This window comes from Elgaria multicarinata, chromosome 15 (assembly GCF_023053635.1).
Source record: "Elgaria multicarinata webbii isolate HBS135686 ecotype San Diego chromosome 15, rElgMul1.1.pri, whole genome shotgun sequence".
NCBI classification, from domain to species: Eukaryota; Metazoa; Chordata; class Lepidosauria; order Squamata; family Anguidae; genus Elgaria; species Elgaria multicarinata.
In genome coordinates, this window is record NC_086185.1 from 7,266,504 (window position 1) to 7,279,091 (window position 12,588).

The following is a 12,588-nucleotide window of genomic DNA, read 5'->3' on the forward strand; positions in this document are numbered from 1 at the left end:
GTTTTGGCTCAAAAAGGAGAATTTCTAAAATTGCTTCCAGAATGGGATCATGGATGGTTGGCTTCCATTTCCAGCTTCTTTGTGGAACTGTATGCATGCATAGGTATGTTTGTGACCAATACATACTGACTTCTGTTACTGAAACAACTGGGCATGTTTAGCCTGGAGAAGAGAAGATCGAGGGGAGACATGACAGCACTCTTCAAATAATTAAACTGTTGTCACACAGAGGAGGTCCAGGATCTCTTCTTGATCATTCCAGAGTGCAGGACATGGAATAACAGGCTGAAGTTACAGGAAGCCAGATTCCGGCTGGACATCAGGAAAAACTTCCTGACTGTTAGAGCAGTACGACAATGGAACCAGTTACCTAAGTAGGTTGTGGGCTCTCCCACATTAGAGTCATTCAAGAGGCAGCTGGACAACCATCTGTCAGGTATGCTTTAGGGTGGATTTCTGCATTGAGCAGGTGGTTGGACTCGATGGCCTTGTAGGCCCCTTCCAACTCTACTATTCTATGATTCTATGTACATATCCATATTGATATAACCCTGCAGAAGAAGAAGAAAAACTTCATGTGTTTGTAGACACAGCGAACTGAAGGAACTAATATCTGCAGCAAACTGCATGCTGAATTTGTAAATGCAACCTTTTGAAAGGGGGAAACAGAAACAAAAATGGTAGGAAACCATCAAAAGATTGGTGATTGGAGGAAAAGGGGGCAGAGTTAAGCTTAGTGAGTGGGTCCTTCTGGGGAATCCTGGAGGGCTATATTGGAACTCCATATGAGCCAAATTTGCCCTTCTCTCCAGGCCTGGAGTTCATCAACCCTGCCTTGAACATTAATGAAAACTCAGGGAGTTCATATTAGAGGAGGGGGTGTCTTTTTAATTGATAGAGATAGATAGATAGATAGATAGATAGATAGATAGATAGATAGATGATAGGTAGCAATACTTAACGTCATTCATTATTTTCCCCAAGACCTCAATCAGCTTTGATTGATATCATGAAAAAAGAGAAAGAACAAGCGATATCACCAAATAAATAAATGTAACAATTGTTAAATTACATCCAGTATTATATAAGGAAATAAATAATCCTGTACTTTCATGGTCTGATACATCAGGGATGTTGAACACCCATAGGCCTTGGAGTGAGGTCTCTCACCCTCCACAAAGCAACACCCATCAGAAAGGAGAAAGGGCAGGAGAGCAACTGAGCCTTGATTCCTCCATCACTTTCCCCATATGGCTAAGTTAGTTTTGCTCTTCCTTTGTCTTCTGTGCAGAACATGAAGGTGGAGCAAAGCTTGTGCCTTAGTGGCCCTTGCTCTGCCCACGCTTTCCAGAACCTGAGAAAACTTGATCACTGTCCAAATCACAGGCTGCTAGAGCTTTGACTGGGGACCTGATGATGTCAGGGGCCCACCTGTGATGTCTTAGAGTCCATGCCTGATGACATCTGGCACTAAGCGTTCTGAGGGAGGGAGAAATCTCTGGACCCCTGGACCCAAAATGGCTCCCCACCCTTGCAACACATTAAAAATGCTCATTTTACACTAAACCTGTTGTCTGCTTCTCTGCCTTCTCTAACTCTGATAGGTTTGTAAATTTTATCATATATAAAATATCCCAGATCCATAGTAACCAGTCTGGTATTAATGGAAACATCTTTCTTTTCCCACTTACAGCTGATGGAGATTTTAGCCAATGTTGGGGGAGGGGGACTCTGAAGTCAACATTTTCCCAGGGTGCTGAGGTCTTTCTTCAGCTACATCTACACTACTGCTTTATAGTGGTATTATTATTATTATTATTATTATTATTATTATTATTATTATTATTATTTCTTACCCATCTCTCCCTCTGGATTGAGGCGGGGAACAACATTGAATACAGAAATATAAAATACATAAAACTGATTAAAAAAACATAAAACCAATACATTATTGAAATCCTAAAATCTTTTAAGACTTTTTTAAATTCAACTGGGTACACTTCATAGAATAGAATAGCAGAGTTCGAAGGGGGCTACAAGGCCATCGAGTCCAACCCCCTGCTCAATGCAGGAATCCACCCTAAAACATCCCTGACAGATGGTTGTTCAGCTGCCTTTTGAATGCCTCTAGTGTGAGAGAGCCCACAACCTCCCTAGGTAACTGGTTCCATTGTCGTACTGCTCTAAAAGTCAGGAAGTTTTTTCCTGATGTCCAGCTGGAATCTGGCTTCCTTTAACTTGAGCCCGTTATTCTGTGTCCTGCACTCTGGGAAGATCAAAAAGAGATCCTGGCCCTCCTCTGTGTGACAGCCCTCCAAGTCCTTGAAGAGTGCTATCATGGCTCCCCTCAGCCTTCTCTTCTTCAGGCTAAACATGCCCAGTTCTTTCAGTCTCTCCTCATAGGGCTTTGTTTCCAGACCCCTGATCATCCTGGTTGCCCTCCTCTGAACACGCTCCAGCTTGTCTGTGCCCTTCTTGAATTGTGGAGCCCAGAACTGGACGCAATACTCTAGATGAGGCCATCTTTATGATCCATAAAGATGGATCACTTGCCAGAAGTGATCCATCTTTATAGCTTTTTAAATTCAGAAAGACTATTAAGCTGGTGGATCTCTCCCAGCTGGCCATTCCTCAGTCTGGGTGAAGCAGAAGAGAATGTCCTCTGGGTAATGGTTGTCAACCTTGTTCTTGTTGACTGGAGTAAACCCTTCCCAGGGGACCTAAGCGTGTGGGGCAGATTGTACGGGAGAAGGCGATCCCACAGGTAACCTGGACCCAAACCACGTACAACACTTTATACTTTGCCCAAAAACTAATTGGCAGCCATTGAAGTGATTTTAAAGTTGGTGTAATATGGCCACCCGTAGGTGTGCCGGTGACCAAACTGGCTGCCATATTTTGAACTAGTTGAAGTTTCCGGACTAAGCACAAAGGTAGCCCTTTGTACAGTGCGCTGCAGAAGTAGAGCCTCAAAGTTACCAGTGGGTGCACTACCATCTTTAGGTCTTCCAACTCTAGGAAGGGGCGCAGATGGCATAACATTAAGGTAGTGACAGAGAATCGGATAGATAATTGTGAGGTTTTGAGCCGTACATTGGATTGGACCAGCTTTGGAAAGACTTGTGGGGGTCATGCCATTTCTTTGAGGATTCTGATGGCTTCTTTAGGAGTCTATTTGCTTCCGCTGTGCTCTGCCTTTATTCATTCATTCATTCATTCATTCACTGACAGGTTTTTATGCTGCCCAATAAGAAATTTCCCAGGGTGGCCTGCAATGATGAAATATTAAAATGCAAATCAAAGTCATACAAGCCAACAGATCAAATATGCAGCCTAACAAAACTAAACAGCAAAGAATAAATTCAATGCATCAAGGCTCCGGGAAGCAGAAACCTTGTTTCAACAGATCTTTAACATTTCCAGAAAACGTTAAAATAAAACCCTTTAAATTAGCAAAAGATTAAAAAAAAATTTTTTTAAAAAAAAAGGCTTGGAAAAACGAACTGGCCTTCCCTAAATAAAACAAGGACTGCACTTATTACAAAGACAAGGTAAGCCTCTCCAGGGCTTTCTCACATCCTAAACACAGTGATTGCCTCTCACCCCTCGGGGAAGTGGGAAACAGCACATAACAATAAAGAACGGTCTTGTGTGGGGCAGACAGCTGGAAACGACAGGAATGCGGTGCCTACTTGCAAAATGAAATCCAATGGTGCCGTTAGGAAATTTTAGATTCTAGATTTAATTGTTTTTACAGGGAGAATGGGAGTTTTTTTATGATGATGATGATGATGATGATGATGATGCGCATTACTTCACTTACTTCAAAATCAGTGGGGCTGGTGGCTCCGAAGTCAGTGGGGTAGTGATTCCATTCCCCGGTTTCAATCAGAACCAGCTAGACCTCTAAAGGAGCTAACCAAGGTGTGACACGTATGGCCAGCTGTGTTGGGGGCCCTGCTGCTCAGTGAGTGAGGCCCTAGACATATGCCCCAAAGGCCTGCGCTGATGGCTCCACTGACAAACCACTGCTGAGATATTGGGGAGGGTTTGGGAAACTTATTTATCTGGATCTCTCAGGGCTCTTTCCTTTCAACACTTGAAGGTGCCAGTTCAATGATTTTTTGAAAAAGAAAAAGTGTCCCTGGCATCTGGGAGAAGTCTGATTTCATTATCTGGCTTTCTCAATGTAGTAATATAATATAATATAATATAATATAATATAATATAATATAATATAATATATAGGGCTGTGCACAGACCCTCCGAACCGCTTCGTGGCTTGAGGCCTGGCCCTCAGTTGAAGCCTGTGTCAGACCGTGACGGAGGCAGGTAAGCCCCCCTCCCCCCTGCCCCCTTACCTGGCTCCACTGCCGTCACCGCATGGGCTGCGGCGCTGCCTGGTAAGCCCCCTCCCCTTCACTTACCTGCCTCTGTCGTGGTGTGGTGCAGGCTTCAGTTGAAGCCTGCGCCAGACTGCAACGGACACAGTTAAGCCCCCCTCCCCCTTACCTGGCTCTGCCGCTGTTGCTGCACGGACTGCGCTGCTGCCAGCTGAGCACCCCTCCCCCTCACTTACATGCATTCGGAGCTCCGGATGGAGGCGAACCACTTCACCTCAATCCACAGCTCCCCCGACCCAATTCAGATCTGCCTTTGGCGGAGGCGGATCGGGTCGCTTCGCTCTGGATTCGTGATCCGAATTGGAGCGGAGCACAGCCCTAATAATATATATGGGAGCAAGAAATTATATTAAATTAGTTACGAGTCAAACATAATTAATTTATATTAAGAATAAAAAATGAACCAAATATGGGCCTGCCTCTCTAGCAGATGAATTCTGGAACTGTCTTATTGAACTTTAACATTTTGGGTGGCTCTGTCAAACTTTGGAATTTAGGGTAGCTGACAAATAGAGGACTAGCCTTTACAGAGGACAGACCTCTGTTGGACAGCATCCTGTATTTGAAGGGGTGCCCACCCCAAGAATGGTTTAAAGATAAAGGACTCTAAGAAAGAGCAGGTGCTTTGGATTTGCCCATCAACAGTTATTAGCAGGGCAGCAGGTACACAAGTCACATGGTCTTCATCAGGACAAATAAAAGGAAGGACGTCGTCACACAACACAGTTAAATTATGGAATTCACTTCCACAAGATGTAGTGATGGCGACCAATTTGGATGTCTTTCAAAGGGGGTTGGATAAATTCCTGGAGGAGAAGGCTATAAAGGGCTACTAGCCCTGATGGTTATGTGCTACCTTCAGTATTCGAGGAAGTAAGCCTGTGTGCACCAGTTGCTGGGGAACATGGGTGGGAGGGTTCTGTTGCACCATGTCCTGCTTTGTTGGTCCCTGGTCAACAGCTGGTGGGCCACTGTGTGAACGGGGTGCTTGACTAGATGGACCCTTGGTCTGATCCAGCATCAGGGCACTTCTGATGTTCTTATGTTCCCCGCTATGGGGAAATGTATTATATTTCTATTGAATTATAGCAATTATTTCTAAATCTGTACCTATACATATATAATACATATACAGATTGGGAGCCTGCCTTCACAGTGCTGCTACGTTCCTGCTCTGCTGCTAAGCCCCACGGTTTCGCTGTTGCGGGGTGGCGGTGCATTATACAGACTGCTGGAGGGAGTGTGGGGTTTTCCGGTGGCCATCTGGGTACCAGAACCCACCCCTGCCCTCTTTGGCTTCCAGCGACCAATCAGCTTTCGCCATCCACCCAGACTGCCCCTCAGGTCAACGTTGGAGTGAGGTCACATGGTGGAAGGGCCGTGGTGACCTCACTCTGAAGAAAAAAAGTCGGGATGAGTCCTTGACTTTTCTAAAGTGAAGCATCATCAATTTGCCCCCTGGTGTCTGTGAATCTGCGGCTGCATCGTATAATCGACACAGTGCCAATTTGCAGCCACCACAGAGCAAAGACAACATCTAAACAGCATCATAGGGAGCTTTGGCCTTTGGGCAGTATAAAAATATAATAAATAAATAAACACATATAAATTAGCATGTGCTCTTCTCACCTCTCTCTCTCTCTCTCTCTCTGGTGCTGCACTTCTTTGTCTTTAATGATGTGCAAGAACCCTTCCCATCTTAGCTATGTTCCAACTGTATGTGCCTCTGAATTGCCAGAGGAGAGTCGGTTCTCATTTACTGACTTGCCATATATATATTATATAAATAGAAGTCCTTTCAAAAACTTTCCACTGCTTCCCATCATAAAAAAAAATAATTAAATTAAAAATCACATTCTGCTTCAGTTGGCATCCGCTTTTGATGATACTTAATTGAATCAATCCCTAATATATACGCCGGCCCTGTTTCTGCTCTGTGACTTTTCCCATATCATCTGAGATAACCCTGTTTCCAATTCCCAAACACCAGGGCTGAGAGAAATGACTGTAAATTATCGAAGGACTCTAATGAGCAGTATGTGAGTTGATGACCCTCTTCAGGATGAAGGATGGTGGTTCAAAGTGGCAGCACTTTTCTATTAAAAGATTACAAGCGAAGTCTATGAGTCTGGCGCAAACCGTGAGGCAAGGAAGAGGTTACAGCGTCCTTGTCATCAGAACTACAACGAGCTTTTCTGTAACCATCCATCCATCGACTCTTTGCTCCGTATTGAGGCTTTCCTGAAACAGACTGACTTGAGTCCCAGTTACATAGGAGTAGGCTATTTCTACCTAGAGAGGAAGGTGTTAAATGCATCCCTTGCTAGGGCAGCTGAAAAACACCCTCCTTGGCTTATCTTCCATTGATGCATATGGCATACAAAGGCAAGCGGTTAAGGTGTGTTGCCATAGAAACTGCACCTTCACACGGCACCAGCTGCAGCAGGCCACAAATATGCAGCTATAATGCAGCAAAATTGCCGTAGACTAAAGAAAGCAAAACTCAACAGCGCACATTTAGTGGTCTTAAGTAGCGCTCTGCTGAAAACGTATTCCCCTCCTGCTCCCCACCACACCCGACCACTCTCATTCAATTTGATAGAAAACTACTTTCTTAAATAAATTCGAAGGAGAAGAACATTTTAGAGTTCAGGGTTCTTGCGCTTACTGTACTTATGAGGGTGGCCAAGGAGTGTGGGTGCGGGTGTCCTGTGTTGCATTGTGCAAGAATCGCTCCGGCAGCCTGTAGCCTCCTCGGCTTCCCACACTTAAAATAAAGCCCAGGGGAAGACACCATGAGGTAATTGTTCCTGTAGGACCTTTTTGCAGGCAGCCTGGGCGAGGATTCAAAGCGATGGAGGGATGGGGCTTATCGATATGGCTTCTTTACCCCGACCTAAATGCACATATTCACATTTTAGCTTACATGATGCAGCCATCCATTCACCTCAGTGCCGGGTTTTATCTGCAATGATGCGCATATTCACATCCACGATTTACCGCGACTTTTAGATCGGGTCTGAGTTTGCACCGCGTTATGGCTGTGTGTCTTTGGGGGAGTTATGTCGGATTTTGACATGTGGGCAGAGCTTTGAGGGTAGGATAATGTGATTGGCCCATTTCCCGATTTTGCACCAATCCGCTGCCTCCTTCGTTCGCACTGATTTTAGTTTGAAGTCTCTCTGCGGAGCTCCGCAGAGAAAGCTTCTTAAAACAAATTTATTCCTCTCTCTCTCTCTCTCTCTCTCTCTCTCTCTCTCTATATATATATATATATATATAGCGTTTCTGTACCACCCAATATGTGAAGCTCTCTGGGCGGTTCACAAAAAAAAAGAGGGAGAAACAGGCAGCCAGACGAGGAGATGTGGTCTGCTGCCTCCTTCCTTTGCCTCCCTCACAGGGTTATTGTGAGGTTAAATTGTGAGGGCCGGTCCATGTATGCTACTTTTTGAGCTCCTTGGAGGAAAGGTGGGATGCAAATAAAGAAATAACATAATGAGAGGCAGACTTGTAAAAATGGCGCAAGAGACAACCGTTGGACTAAGTTACACCTTGGGGAGAGGTCATCAGTGCCTCGGACTTCCCCTCCACTGTGGTTTTTGTCCGAATTGCTGGGTGATGACTCAATATCCCAAGGACTGGAAGATGCAACAATATTAAAAGACTTCGTTTTAGTCCAAGCTGGATGCTGTTGTTCCTCTGAAGGATATATTTTCTCTGCCTTGTTTTGGACTTTGTGTTCTTTGTGTTCATTGTCTGACTCTATTCCGCTTGGGCCAGATCCAATGGCTAGACTGAGTCTGAGTAGCCAGTTATATGACATGGAGCGAGGAGTCCGTCCAAATGGCCCGACTAGTATGTACATCTCCCTTTACTCAATTAATCTTTTCTGGCGGCTCAGATGAGCCAGCTTCCTCCAAGGCTTCAGTCCCTGGGGGACACTTTTAGCTGAAGAGCCTTTATCTACACACAAGAAAAATTGCTATTTATTTTAAATTAAGGCTCTGGCTTCCTTCTGCAGGCCACCATCAATGCAAGCATGTTGAGCAACACCTTCTGTCTAGCGATAGGCAAAAGCCGCCCATCGTGATTTGGAATGAACCGGGTCTTACTGGGCCTTTGGAGAGAACTCTCAGGTGGTGGAGGAGGGACGTTGAGGCCTTTCTCAAAAGTTCTCCAACGTTCAGAAAAACCCAGATCTGCCCCAAGACAATTTGCGGCCCAAAGCATTGGACCAAATGGCACCCCCTTTCCCATTCCATGTATGGAAGATGTCGAGACCTGCAACTGAATCTTACTTCAACATGTGTGAGCATCTTCTATTGCACCTGAGGGCACCAGGGTAGCTTAGGGGCCCCAGGACAGACTGCATGGCACACACAGTTCAGTCCTCCAATAGTTTGCTGTTGCTTCCTGCCCTGCCACATCTGCCACCTGAGACAGCCACCTCACTCTGCCTAATGGGAGGGCCAGGCCTGGATAGACCCCATCCTATCATTAATAGTAGTTTCTTATGGTCACAAAGCCAGCAAAGTAAAATAGCACTGGGGATACAATGATATAAAAGCAGTAGGAGTTAATTTAAAAAATCCCAACATTTAGTCGTTTATTGGAATTGGCCAATATCCCTGGTTTCCTTTCATGGCCTAGGTTTGAATCATAGAATAGCAGAGATGGAAGGGGCCTACAAGGCCATCGAGTCCAACCCCCTGCTCAATGCAGGAATCCACCCTAAAGCATCCCTGACAGATGGCTGTCCAGCTGCCTCTTGAAGGCCTCTAGTGTGGGAGAGGCCACAACCTCACCAGGTAACTGATTCCATTGTTGTACTGCTCTAACAGTCAGGAAGTTTTTCCTGATGTCCAGCTGGAATCTGGCTTCCTTTAACTTGAGCCCGTTATTCCATGTCCTGCACTCTGGGAGGATCGAGAAGAGATCCTGGCCCTCCTCTGTGTGACAACCTGTCAAGTATTTGAAGAGTGCTCTCATGTCTCCCCTCCGTCTTCTCTTCTCCAGGCTAAACCTGCCCAGTTCTTTCAGTCTCTCTTCATAGGGCTTTGTTTCCAGATGCCTGATCATCCTGGTTGCCCTCCTCTGAACACGTTCCAGCTTGTCTGCATCCTTCTTGAATTGTGGAGCCCAGAACTGGACGCAACGCTGTTAATGTTAAGCAGTGCTGTGTCGAAACCCCACCTGCCCTTTCACAACCTCTTTGTTTTCTTGCAAAATAGAACTTCTCCTCCTCCTCCTCCTTGTTAAAGGGACAATAACAAAACCCAACCAAAAATGCCTCGCCCAGCCTTCAGACACACTGCAGGCAGCAGCAGTGGAAAGCCCTAAAGGAGGAAGTCCTGGGCCTAACCTACACCTATAGCCCTTTTGCAAGGGAGGAGGGGTGGTGGAGATTTCAGTCTCTATGAAACCTATCACAGGTCATTGACTGTTCGCTGATCCCAGAACTCATGGCGAACAGCAACGACCTCGTAAAGGGGGGACACACTGGCTGCGGACTTCAGGATTGTAGTGAAAAGGGGGGGGGGGACCATGACAAAACCATTCAGCGAAATCCCAGAGTAACTGAGTGGTGGAGCTGAGATCACAGCAGGACCAGCTGTGCATTATATGGCCTGATAGGGACGACTTTGATATTATTCTGTACTGGCTGGTGTAGACACAGCTCTGGTTAGGTCCTCTATGGAGCTTTTCAGAAAGCCCAAGTAGCCAGGGGGGACTGGACTCAGTGTTGTGGCGCTCCGAGTGTGGAATGCCCTCCCCTTGGAGGCCCGACTGGCACCAACGCTGACTCTACTCCGGCGCCAAGTAAAAACATGGCTTTTTAATAAAGCCTTTAATGGTTAAATTCACCTGGCTTGCACATTGTTTTAACCGTTTTAATTGTTTTTACTGCTTTAAAATTATACATTGGTTTTAACTTGATTCATGGTTTAGTTTGTTTTTAGCTGTGTGTATTTATTGCTTTATATTGTATGATTTTATCTGTACACTGCCCTGAGATCCTAATGATATGGGGCGGGAGACAAATGTTCTAAATAAATAATGAAATAAATAAATAAAATAATGAAAGTTGTCAAATAAAGAGCACACACCCCTTTAGGGTAACTGGTGCTGGTGTTTCGGGGGCTTCCCTTTCTGTCTTTGCCTTCAGCCCCAAGAAAGGACGACAAAAGCTCCATGTTTTCCCCCACCCCACCCCAACGATACAAGGGATATTTTAAAATCAAAGGGAAGGGATGAAATCATTTCGCTGAAGTTGTCTGTGTATCCAGAGAGGCGAAAAGAACAGTTTGTCTGATCTATTATTCATAAAAACACCTAAAGTCTAGACAGTCATGACAACACAGAGTTTGAAAGGGCTTGTAGAATTATTTCCCCCTTTGCATCTCTGCTTCGGTGTTTTACTAAACTCTCTTTTTCTTGATGAAGCTGTGACTAGGTTTGCATTTTTTATGGGCAGAGCTCAGGTAAGAAGAGCAGGTGGATCCCAGGAGGGAACTACCGCCACGGCCCTCCCAGCTGACTTCCAAGAATGATTCTTGAATGAAGAACAAGGAGACGGGCATCTGTGAAGTCTTGGCCTTATTTCTCCTGAGAGGGGGATCTTCATTTCTCCTTTTAGCCAAAGGTGTTGGAGAGCAAAAAAAAAAAAAAAGGGGGGGGGGAGAGAAAAGAACTTGCTCATTCCCCCCCCCCCCAGGCCTAGGTCATTCAAGCCCTGCAGAGGCAAGATAATTGACATTCTGACCTATTTACATTTTGCTTAGGAAGTGATTAGAAATAGCAAAACTTAATGACTGGATATGGAGACTTTTGTCGCAAGGAAATTAATATCCAGCATCAAAGAACATGCCCCTTAAAGTAAGAAAACAGAGCCGTCCTTCATTATTCCACAATGGACTGGCGCTTTTTTTCAGAATTGGGTGGATTCCACAGATTTTAACTTTGGCGTGGGTGGGATTTGCTCAAGTGTGCATTACTCATAATGCACATCACAAGTGCGTATTTGCACAAGAGGAAACAAAAAAAAAATTCTTGGACATCCCTAAAAAAAAGGTTTGATCCCCTCAATGAGCAGATGACACAACTAAAGACGTCTGATGATCTGTGAAACAGAGACAGAAAGAGTTTAATAGGGGTGTGATCCGCTCCGATTAGGAGCGTAGAAGCAGTAGTGGATTGGCCTGCTCCGCCTTACCCAGAGGCGGAGTAGGAGCGGACCGCGGACCCCTAGAAGCAAGGCGAAGAGAAGCGACCATTTTTCGGAGCTCCTAGTTCAGGCGGAGCGCTCTGGTCGCCATCTTGAAAACATTTCGCCATAGGATTGCATTGCGGCAAATAATCGCGCATAACTAGGTTGTTTTTGAAGCTATCGTTCTGGAAATTCTTGTGCTCAGAGAGTCGTGGATGGGGGTCATTTTGAGACCACTCTCACCTCTCTGCGTCGTGTGGGTCGCGTGCTATATTTTTTTGAAAATCGGGTCAACCGCACGGCTCAAACGGCGTTTTCGGCTTTTCGCCCATAGGATTGCATTGAGGGAAAGAATCGGGGATAACTGGGGGGGGGGGTTTAAGCTATCGTTCTGAAAATTCTTGTGCACAGAGAGTCGTGGATGGGGGTCATTTTGAGACTACTCTCAACTTTCTGCGTCGTACGGGTCGCGCGCTAGAAGTTTTTAAAAAATCGGCGGGAAAAATACCTTTTTCAAAGGGCTGAGGGGCAGAGTCAGCTCCAGGTCATGATGATCCCAAAGTTGGAGGAGGGCATAGGCAAAACGGGTAACTTGGGATTCTGGGAAACTTCTCTTTCTTCATCTGAACGGGCTTTTCCCCATGTTTTTTAACACAGTAGCCCCACCAAATGCACAAACACAACCTGAAATCATTTACTAAGCCAAGAATAAGAGATAGAAACACAGCACTGCTCCCCACCCTAACTTTGGGGAACAACTGAAAAGATGTGGTGCAAGGGGATGAGCTCCCCTAGGGCATCTCATTGTGGACGTGCCCCCACTCTCTCCTGCACTGGAAGGCCATTAGAGCCTTCCAAAGAGAGTAAAACGGTGGAGCAATGCCTATCATGAGTTGAAGTGAATGTTCACTTTTTAGTGGTGGAGCGATGCCTGTTATGAGTTGAAGTGAGCGTTTACTTCTTAATCTCAGAGCT

At 45.5% G+C, this 12,588-nt stretch overlaps 1 protein-coding gene across 2 annotated transcripts in view; it reads left to right on the plus strand.

The window, feature by feature from the left end:
- CAPN6 (calpain 6) overlaps positions 1-12,588 on the plus strand; it is a 325,901-nt gene that overhangs the window by 265,226 nt on the left and 48,087 nt on the right. The window lies entirely within an intron of this gene.